General features: G+C 39.7%; 1 long non-coding RNA gene across 1 annotated transcript in view; it reads left to right on the top strand.

Annotated features, from left to right (window-relative positions):
- Positions 1–316: 316 nt before the first annotated feature.
- LOC145551036 (uncharacterized) overlaps positions 317–8,567 on the top strand; it is a 40,509-nt gene continuing 32,258 nt past the window's right edge. Inside the window, exon 1 of the long non-coding RNA XR_014086794.1 lies at positions 317–1,060. This is a non-coding gene — a long non-coding RNA (uncharacterized LOC145551036). The remainder of the gene's footprint in view (positions 1,061–8,567) is intronic.

Raw genomic sequence — 8,567 nt, 5'->3', positions numbered from 1 at the left:
CCCCAATGTTTTCACCTTGACCTTGGAATGTCTAACCTCACTGATCTCCCAGAAACAAAAGCATTTAAATGATCTGATAAACAATTTTGTGTGATGGTTTATGAATTCAAATGTGAGTGAAACATTTGCTCTCTGCCTACACCCCCACAGGCTTTTCTTCTGGAGATCAGGTGTAAGTGTGTGTATGTGTGTGTGAGCTGGCCACAATCATGTGACAAGCCATCCAGGATTGTCCAGCCTCGCCCCCTCCACCTCCACTCCCCCCATTCCTGTTTTTTTTTTTTTTTTTTTTTTTTGAACTCTCTTGCAGTTTCATGGATCGTATTACTGGCTGCTCTCCCCGCTCCGCTGAGCCCACCGCCTCTGCACCAATCACAACCCGCCGTTACATGCGAGCACACACACACATTCTCAAATACATAACCACGAACACACACGCGCTCGCGCACACACGCACGCACGCGCACGCTCTGTGACACATCCCTCCAGTTCCCAACTGCGCTGCCTTCACATGCGTCCCCGCCGACTCTCTGCGTAGCGCCGGCTGCGCCAAGATGAGCGTGGTCTCCTCGGTACCATCCGAACGGTACCAACCCGCCGCCTGACCGAGCCGGAGCCACACCGAGGCGCAGAGGGAGAGGGAGGAACACTATCTCTCCAGAAAAAAAAAAAGGAGAAAGCCTAAAGGACACCGCGAGGCGCGACGCGTTTGTTGTTTCGGCATCCTTCCTCACCCCCTCCTCTTCCTGCGCTCCTCTCCTCCCCGCAGCCTCCGTTGTTACCGGTCAGTCCGTGTGAAGGTGAAGGAGAAACCCGGGGATCCCGGCCCCGCGTTTTGGTGGAATAACATTTTTTTTTTTTTTTTAAAGGGGGGGAGAGAAGGATATATTTGTCCCCCCCCCCCTTTTTCTTTTCCTCCCGCTGGGTGTTGGGAGCGCGCAGCTGCTGTGCGCCCGTTCAGATTCCCCCCCGAATGGTGGATTTGGCAAACATGGAGACAGTGGAGAAGGAATGCGGGGCCCTCGGGGGTCTATTCCAGGCGATAGTGAACGACATGAAGGTAAATATGTACGCCGCTTTTATTTTAGACCTCTGTCACCGGATCTGCGCTCCGGATGATGCGCCTGGTGGAATCTACATCCCCATCTGAATGCAGCCGACGTTTCACACTGTCACACGCATGCACCCCCCTACACACACACATGCACACACACACACACACACATATACACACACATATATACACGCTGTTTGACATCATGACGGATTGGTTTTAAAAAGTGATGCGATGCTGCTGCTGGTGGTGTAATCCCGCACCCCCCCCCACCCCCCCACACACACACACACACACTCACACTCCCCTATAGAGAACTGCCTGCGCATGTAAATGCAAACGCAAACGTTTTGTGATCCTTAAAACACCTCCATTCTACCCAGAAGCCCCAGATAAATTTCATATTATATATATATATATATATATATATATATATATATATATATATATATATATATATATAATGTTCTATATTTGTGCCCAGTGTCTGACATCTTGTGATGATTTTTTATTTTTTTTCTTGGTGGGGCCCACATGCATCCAGCCACTGGGTCTCTTTAGGAGCCTATTAGTCCATTTACCTCAGAGGCTCTGAGGATCAGATTCCTCCTCTGCATGGCGCACACGTGTTAACCATACATGCACATCATCTTCGGACATCAGCGTTAGGAGAAGAGAGACTGTGTGGGTGTGTGTGTCGTCTCAGTGAGAGTGCAGCGTCACTGATTTCCCTGCAGGAACGCACAGAAGGTGTGAGGAAGCGCAGCCGCCAGACGTGATCCCAGTCTGCTGCTTCTCCTGTTGTCTGTCTGTGAGTCTCTATGTGCAGCAGGCCACCAGATCCAGCACCACCCCGGTTCTCTGACTGGGGGCAGATTAATGGTGGAAAAGGGAAAACTCATACACACATTAACTATCAACACCCATAGCTGATTGTGGTGTGCAGCTTAGTGATACAAATCACACGTTTCTATATGACTGGTTTCCTAGAGAAGAATATTTCAAATGTGATGTTTTTCAAAAGTGTAGTGTCTGTATTCATGGGGCTATGAGTTCTGCGCTGATCAGTTATCTAAAAAAAATAAATAAATTGTAAATAGTTCTTATTGTCACTTTATCGTTATCGCAATATGACCAAAAAATGTTGCAATAAAACTTTGAGTCCGTATCTTTCAGCCGTAGTTGAGTACAAAAATAATTCAGGTTTAAGTAGTCTAGTTAAGCTCATCTCTAAAAACTCCCAAAGCCCAAAAAACAACAAACCCACTCAACTTGCTCTTGTTTGGGGGAAGGTATTCACAAGCAATATATTTTAGTATAGTGTGGTGTCATATATTTGTGCAATAAAGTGCAATGTATAGAAATATGCATAGAAATATGTAATATAATACTGTAGTATAGTACAGTGTAAAATTAGCATAGTGTATTATATAGTAGTAGAGGTGTAACATAGCAGTATAATGCAATATAGCATAATGTAGAAACAAATAGTATATTTTAGTATGATATAGTGTTATATATTGGTATAATATAGTATAGCATAATGTAGTGCTGTATATTATTGTGTAGTGTAAAATAGCATAGTTCATGGTATGGCATAGTGTACTGTGTAGTATAGTATGTACATAATTATATGGTCTTTATTCAAAGCCTTTCATTTGAACAGTTTCTCTCTGTTTCTCCGTTTCTCAGTCTTTGTTTCATCTATTATTCATGTGAGCTTTAATAGCCTCCCTGTTTATGTTCTGCTGCTCAGACTCAAAGATGTGGGTCAGTTGTCTTAGGGCTAAATAAGAAACTACTGCCCTAATTTGGAATGGCTGAATTCCTCGGGTCCCAGGAAGGGAACAGCATCGGTGAGCGTCTGAGAATCGTTGAGTCATCAGCCTTTCTCAGTCTTCTTGCCTCAGCTGGAAACAATGTGCTTATAATCAGTGATTACAGCTCACTACAGAAGAGGTTTCAGCTGATGCAATGAAGGACCCTAAAAACTCTACCGGTTTTCTGAACAAAGGGCACGTTTTTGACTGCTGATGTCAGAATACTTTGACTAAGCAGCTGCTGCATTGGGAAACATTTCTGAAAAAACATCAATAAGTGAATGTCAGTAGCTCCATTTTTGCTTGATTCTTTCTCTAAAAAGCACCGTAAAAGTGCAAACAAATGTGCAATCAGATGTTGGCGTAATGTTTTGGCATTCAAAATGAAGAAGATTATTCACTGACTCTGGCTCTCTGCTTAATGACAGACCTGAACATGTTTATTTCAAATATCCAGACATGAATGAACCATTCAGCTTATAAAATTAAATAAATAAATAAGTGAAACGATACAGCAATGTTTAGGATTTGAAATCCTTCTATTTCAATACACATTCCCTAAACAAAACATAAGCACACAATAAGTTACACATACTTCATATAAGTAACTGGTATAATATAGTATAGCATAATGTAGTGTTGTATATTATTGTGTAGTGTAAAATAGCATAGTGCATGTTTCAGAAAATTTGCCATTCTGGTTGCCGTCTTGACAGATCTTTTCACATATATCTGCAACTAGATTTGAACTTTTCTTTCTACCTTGAGGTATTTCATGTTCTCATCTAGGGCTGTTGTAAACGATTATTTTAGTAAAGGAGTAATCTATAGATTTTTCTTACGATTAATCGAGTAATCGGATAAAAACTATTATGAAATAAAATATTGGTAAATCTTCCATAACACCAGTGTTACTATTGGATATCAACATCAGTCTATTTTTTACACATTTGTGCTTTCCTACCAGTTACTTTTGTGTAGACCTGGGGAGCAATACGGGATATTTACGGCTCCTCCGTTCAGAAACTCATCTACCAGCCATGTTCCGCCTCCCGTTTGTTCAGACCGGGATTATATAAGTTTATTGTGCGGTTCGTCCGTAAAGCTGCTCTTACCCTGTAAGCATCAAGCCTCAGCCGCCCGCCGTGTTCAGTCTCTCCGCTCACCTGTATAAATCCTCCTCAGCTTCTTCCCGCCGTTCAACCAGCAGCTCCGGAGCAGAAAGGCTGCCGAACTCCCGGCATCACGCCGGTCATTTTAAGGATGTTTATTGGTCCCACAAAAACGATGAAAACCCGGAATTATCACCAATCAGTAAAATCCCCGCGGGCCGAACTTGAAGATTGGACGTTATGGCACTAACACGTAGCTTCCGTCAACAACTCGGAGGCGGAAGTCAGAGCTCTGCGCAACGCAAATAATGTTCCGGCTGAAACACGGTGCGCTAAATGATAAAACATAAATTAACGAAGCTTCGAGGCAGGTCAATTTTCCTCGAGGAATTTTAATAATCGAGGTACTCGAATCACTCGAGGAATCGTTTCAGCCCTATTCTCATCCATTTGCTTTATATGAATAATTTGGTTCACATAAGCCCCACACTTTTTTTTTTGTCAGAAACGGATATTTTCAGAATTAGCTTCGGTAAAATATAACAACAAGGTTCCTCTAAGTCAGGAGTTTCCTCTAGACCCAGCACGGCCGCTTTGAATATAAAACTTAGTGATAGACACCATAATAAATATTTAAAATGTACCACACAACTGTTCAATCTCCTTTTTAGGAAATATGTTGACAAAGTGTTTGAGCTTACAAAATCTGAAGAAATGTATTAATAGCTGGTAATGCTAACAAGAGTTAGCCTGGTTACTACCAACTTACCACGGATGCTGCAGATAGGTTAAATTGGATTTGATATCATTCCCAGATTGGAAATCCTTGAAATCACATTCGTCTCTTAAGCACCAATAAGGGCAAGCCAAGTACCACCAGTGGTCAGTAACACACATGTGGTTACAGTCATTGGAGAACCAGATAATTTCTGATGTACCATTGGTTTATTAGAGGTGAGGTTGTGTGAATTAATCAGTGTCATATTGTGATGAACGGTTAGAGGTGGGTAGAGTTCCCAAACATTATACTCAAGTAGAAGTAGCACTACAATAATTTATACAAGTAACACAAATTGTCAAATTTATGCAAAAGAAAATCCAAATCAGTTTCTTTCAGTATAAAACTAATAAAACTTAAAAACTGCAGGTGTGTGTCTGTGTCTGGTGAATTTTTGGTTGAAACATTTTTGTTTTTCATTCGGTGAATGGTGGGTAGAGAATCCAGACATTTTACTCAAGTAAGAGTAGTAATACTTCATAAAATTACTGAAGTAAAGGTAAAAAGTACAGTGTAGTAAAAATACTTATTTTAATACTTATTTACTTTTTTTTTTTTTAATTACTGAAATAAATGTAACTAGTTACTAAACAGCTCTGTGAACAGTGCAGAGTTGCTTTGTGAAAAACAAAAGTCTGGAAATGTAGAACAATCAGTCAAAAAAATCTATGTGTAAATGACCAAGGCTACATGAAGATTCTTGTTTGGGTCAAACGGCTTCATATTGTGTGTATCCTGCTGTCAGCAAAGTAGATTTATGATGATTAGAATGCACTTTTTCTTCCTCTTTCTCCTTATCTTCCTCTTTCTTTCCCTACTCCTCCCTTCCTCTTCCGTGCCTCAGCAGGACCTCCACCTAACTCTGCTGCATGCGTCCTGTGTGACCTGCTCTCTGAAACTAAACCAGAGTCAGTGCTTTACAGTCTCTGGTATGGACTAGCATTTTGTTTTATTTTTGGAGGGTATTTTTTTAGTTATTTGTGGTTGGTGGTTGTTGTGCATATCTTGTACATCATCTTCTAGTATTACATCTGCGTTACAGGGGTTAAAAGGTGAAGACTTGACCCTTCACCTTATACCCTGCACACGGTCAGCTGTCAGCAGCGGACACAGGAGATTATCATGTTGATATTGGCACAGATATGCTAAAATATAGGGTAACACTTTATTTGAAGGGGGGTGAATAAGACTGACATGACACTGTCATGAACATGACATAACACCTGTCATGAACATGAATAAGCCTTCGTGAATATTGATGACTGTTGTCATAAAGCGTCATTTGGTAAATTATGACACTTTTAATACAAAGTTGACATTATTCAAAATGTCTTTGTTATGACAACTTGACATTAACCAAGAAATCATTACTGATATAAATTTGTTATAAAAGTATTACTGATTGCACTTTAAAAATTAGGTAACTTTATGTTATTAAAGGTAAAGTTTAAACAGTAAACGGGAAAAGGGCGTAAACCAACATCTCCAAAAATAAGTAACAGTGAAATTGAATAATAAGAACTGAATTTTTTATTGTTTATTGTTTCTATTTCTTTATACAATTTAAATAAATTCTTAACTGTGGCGCAAAACTTACCTGAGATGCAATGGATTAAGTTAAAACTGTGTTTTTCGTAACTTGACAGTTTTTCTTACATCATATATATGATATTAATGTTAATCTGTGTGGTTTTCATTTATTGCTTACTTGCATTTCATACATTCAATTTTCCCACTGTTCTGTCTTAAGTAATGAACTCTGAAAAACTGATAGTTTGATTAGTAGTTGATTTTTTTTTTTTGCAGGTCTGGATGCCTAAAAATCTGATTCTAGAGGCATTTCTGCTCATATTTAATATGAGTTGAGGTAGGAAGGAGCTGCAGATGGTATAAACAGATGAATTTGTTTAGTCAAACTTGCATAAAAACTTGCGAGAGAAAGGGCATCACCCTGATGGTTTTTGCCTTCCATGACTCCCAAAGCTCTCAGTTGAACCAGGGAAGCAAATTTATGAAGTTTGGCAGCAGTCGTTGCTTCAGACTGGTCCTCCTCATTAAAGAGCTAAACCAGACAGACAGAAATTCAACAGAGCAAAAGACCTGGAAGCAAAGGGGTCAGTATTCTGTCTGAGACTGACCATTGTGCTCCGTCCTTTCAGAAGCCAGTAACATGATGTCCCATGACTCTGTGTCGAACTGCAGGACTGAAGATGCTCTGTGAAAGCGTGGCATTAGTCCCATCACTGGTGTGTTTTTGGTGTGTGTGTGGTCCAGGGTAATTCCCACCAAGTAGCTGGTTTTAAGGTTTCGCTGGGTGTCAACAGAAAGTGAAGGGAGCTCAGATGTGTTCATGTTCTCATGTTTGTCCATCCAGCTGTTGGTTCTCAGGACAGACAGACATGTTCTAAAGATCAGCAGCCTGAAGGGAGCAGACCACAAAAACTTGACTTGATGTGACAAGTCAAAGTTTCTTATAAGAAAAAAAACTGACTTTATGAGAGAATGTATGTAGGTTTAATTTGTAATAAGCAAAATCTAATGAGGTGCCTATTCCTGAATTCTTGTTTCATCTTAACTGGGAAGCCATTTTTTTTTTAATTGCATGTTAAAACCCACAAAGTAATTACAGCGAGTGTGATTGAAACAGATTGACTTCATATCCTTCCATCAAAGTCTCTTCATGCTGAACGTCGCTGCAATCTTCACTAATTTATGGATCTCTGTAATAGTTAAGCACAAAATGTAAGTTATTTCTTATTCTGAGCTTATATGTTATAAGTTATATTCTTCTCATCTCTTAGTTTTGGTTTAGTTAAATCTAACATATGTGTCAGGTATTTAACTTTTTAGTAATGCCAAGGCACAAGGCAAATTCAAAATGAGAAGCTGATAAATACCAGTTTAAAAATAAGCCAATGGGTTCTTGCTGCTGACCCAGTCCTGGGTCAGACTAATCCGGCCCTAGATATATTTATCTGTGTGTTATGGGTTTGACTATTGATTTTACAGACCACAGAGCATGTAAGAAACCTTGGCTGTTGTTTTGCAGTCAAATTTAAACTTAAGATGCCACATAAAGTCTGTTACTGAGTGTTTTCACACCGGTAACCTCGGTTCCACTGAGGGCCAAGGAGCCACATTTGTTCCATTTTCAGTTGATGTGGTTCACTTTCTTGGTGAAACACATTGCCAGAATAAAGGGTTTCATTTCAAGACAGAAGAGAGAAACTAAGTAAATGCTTAGAATTTCAGTAGGTTACATTATCAAAGTGTCTCTGTAAGACGTACTTTTCATTTTGGACCATATCAAATGACCGGTTGGCCGGTTGTGTCATTGATAAAACCAATTAAATTGTTAAAATATCAATAAATAACTTCCTCCAGGATTTTGTGATTGCTTTAGTGGGGTTTTTTTTAAACAAAATTGCAGATTTTATGGTGCCAATATAGAAATGTTTATAATTAATATAATATTTGCACTAATGTATGATGTTAAAGTTGACTTTTTATTACTTGTATCAATTCTGGACTATAACTTGACATCAGGTGAGGTTGCAGTCACTTAAACTCAATGTTTTTGACCAACTTTGAGAGAATTTGCAGTGAAATCAGAATTTGTTGATTTTTTTTTGTGAATTTTGCAGATTTGTGAAAAATTGGAGGGACTCACTGATAAAATTTGGAGTCTAAAGGGCCACATAAAAAAGCTACAGTGGGTCAGATTTGGCCCCCGGGTCTTGAGTTTGACACGTGCTGTAAAACAAATCATTCAGGCTCATCCAAAATACTGCTGCCACAGTGCT

Source organism: Poecilia reticulata, chromosome 3 (assembly GCF_904066995.2).
Source record: "Poecilia reticulata chromosome 3, P_reticulata-male-v2, whole genome shotgun sequence".
NCBI lineage: Eukaryota > Metazoa > Chordata > Actinopteri > Cyprinodontiformes > Poeciliidae > Poecilia > Poecilia reticulata.
Note: the sequence above shows the minus strand (reverse complement) of the source record. Positions and strands in the feature narration are given on the sequence as shown.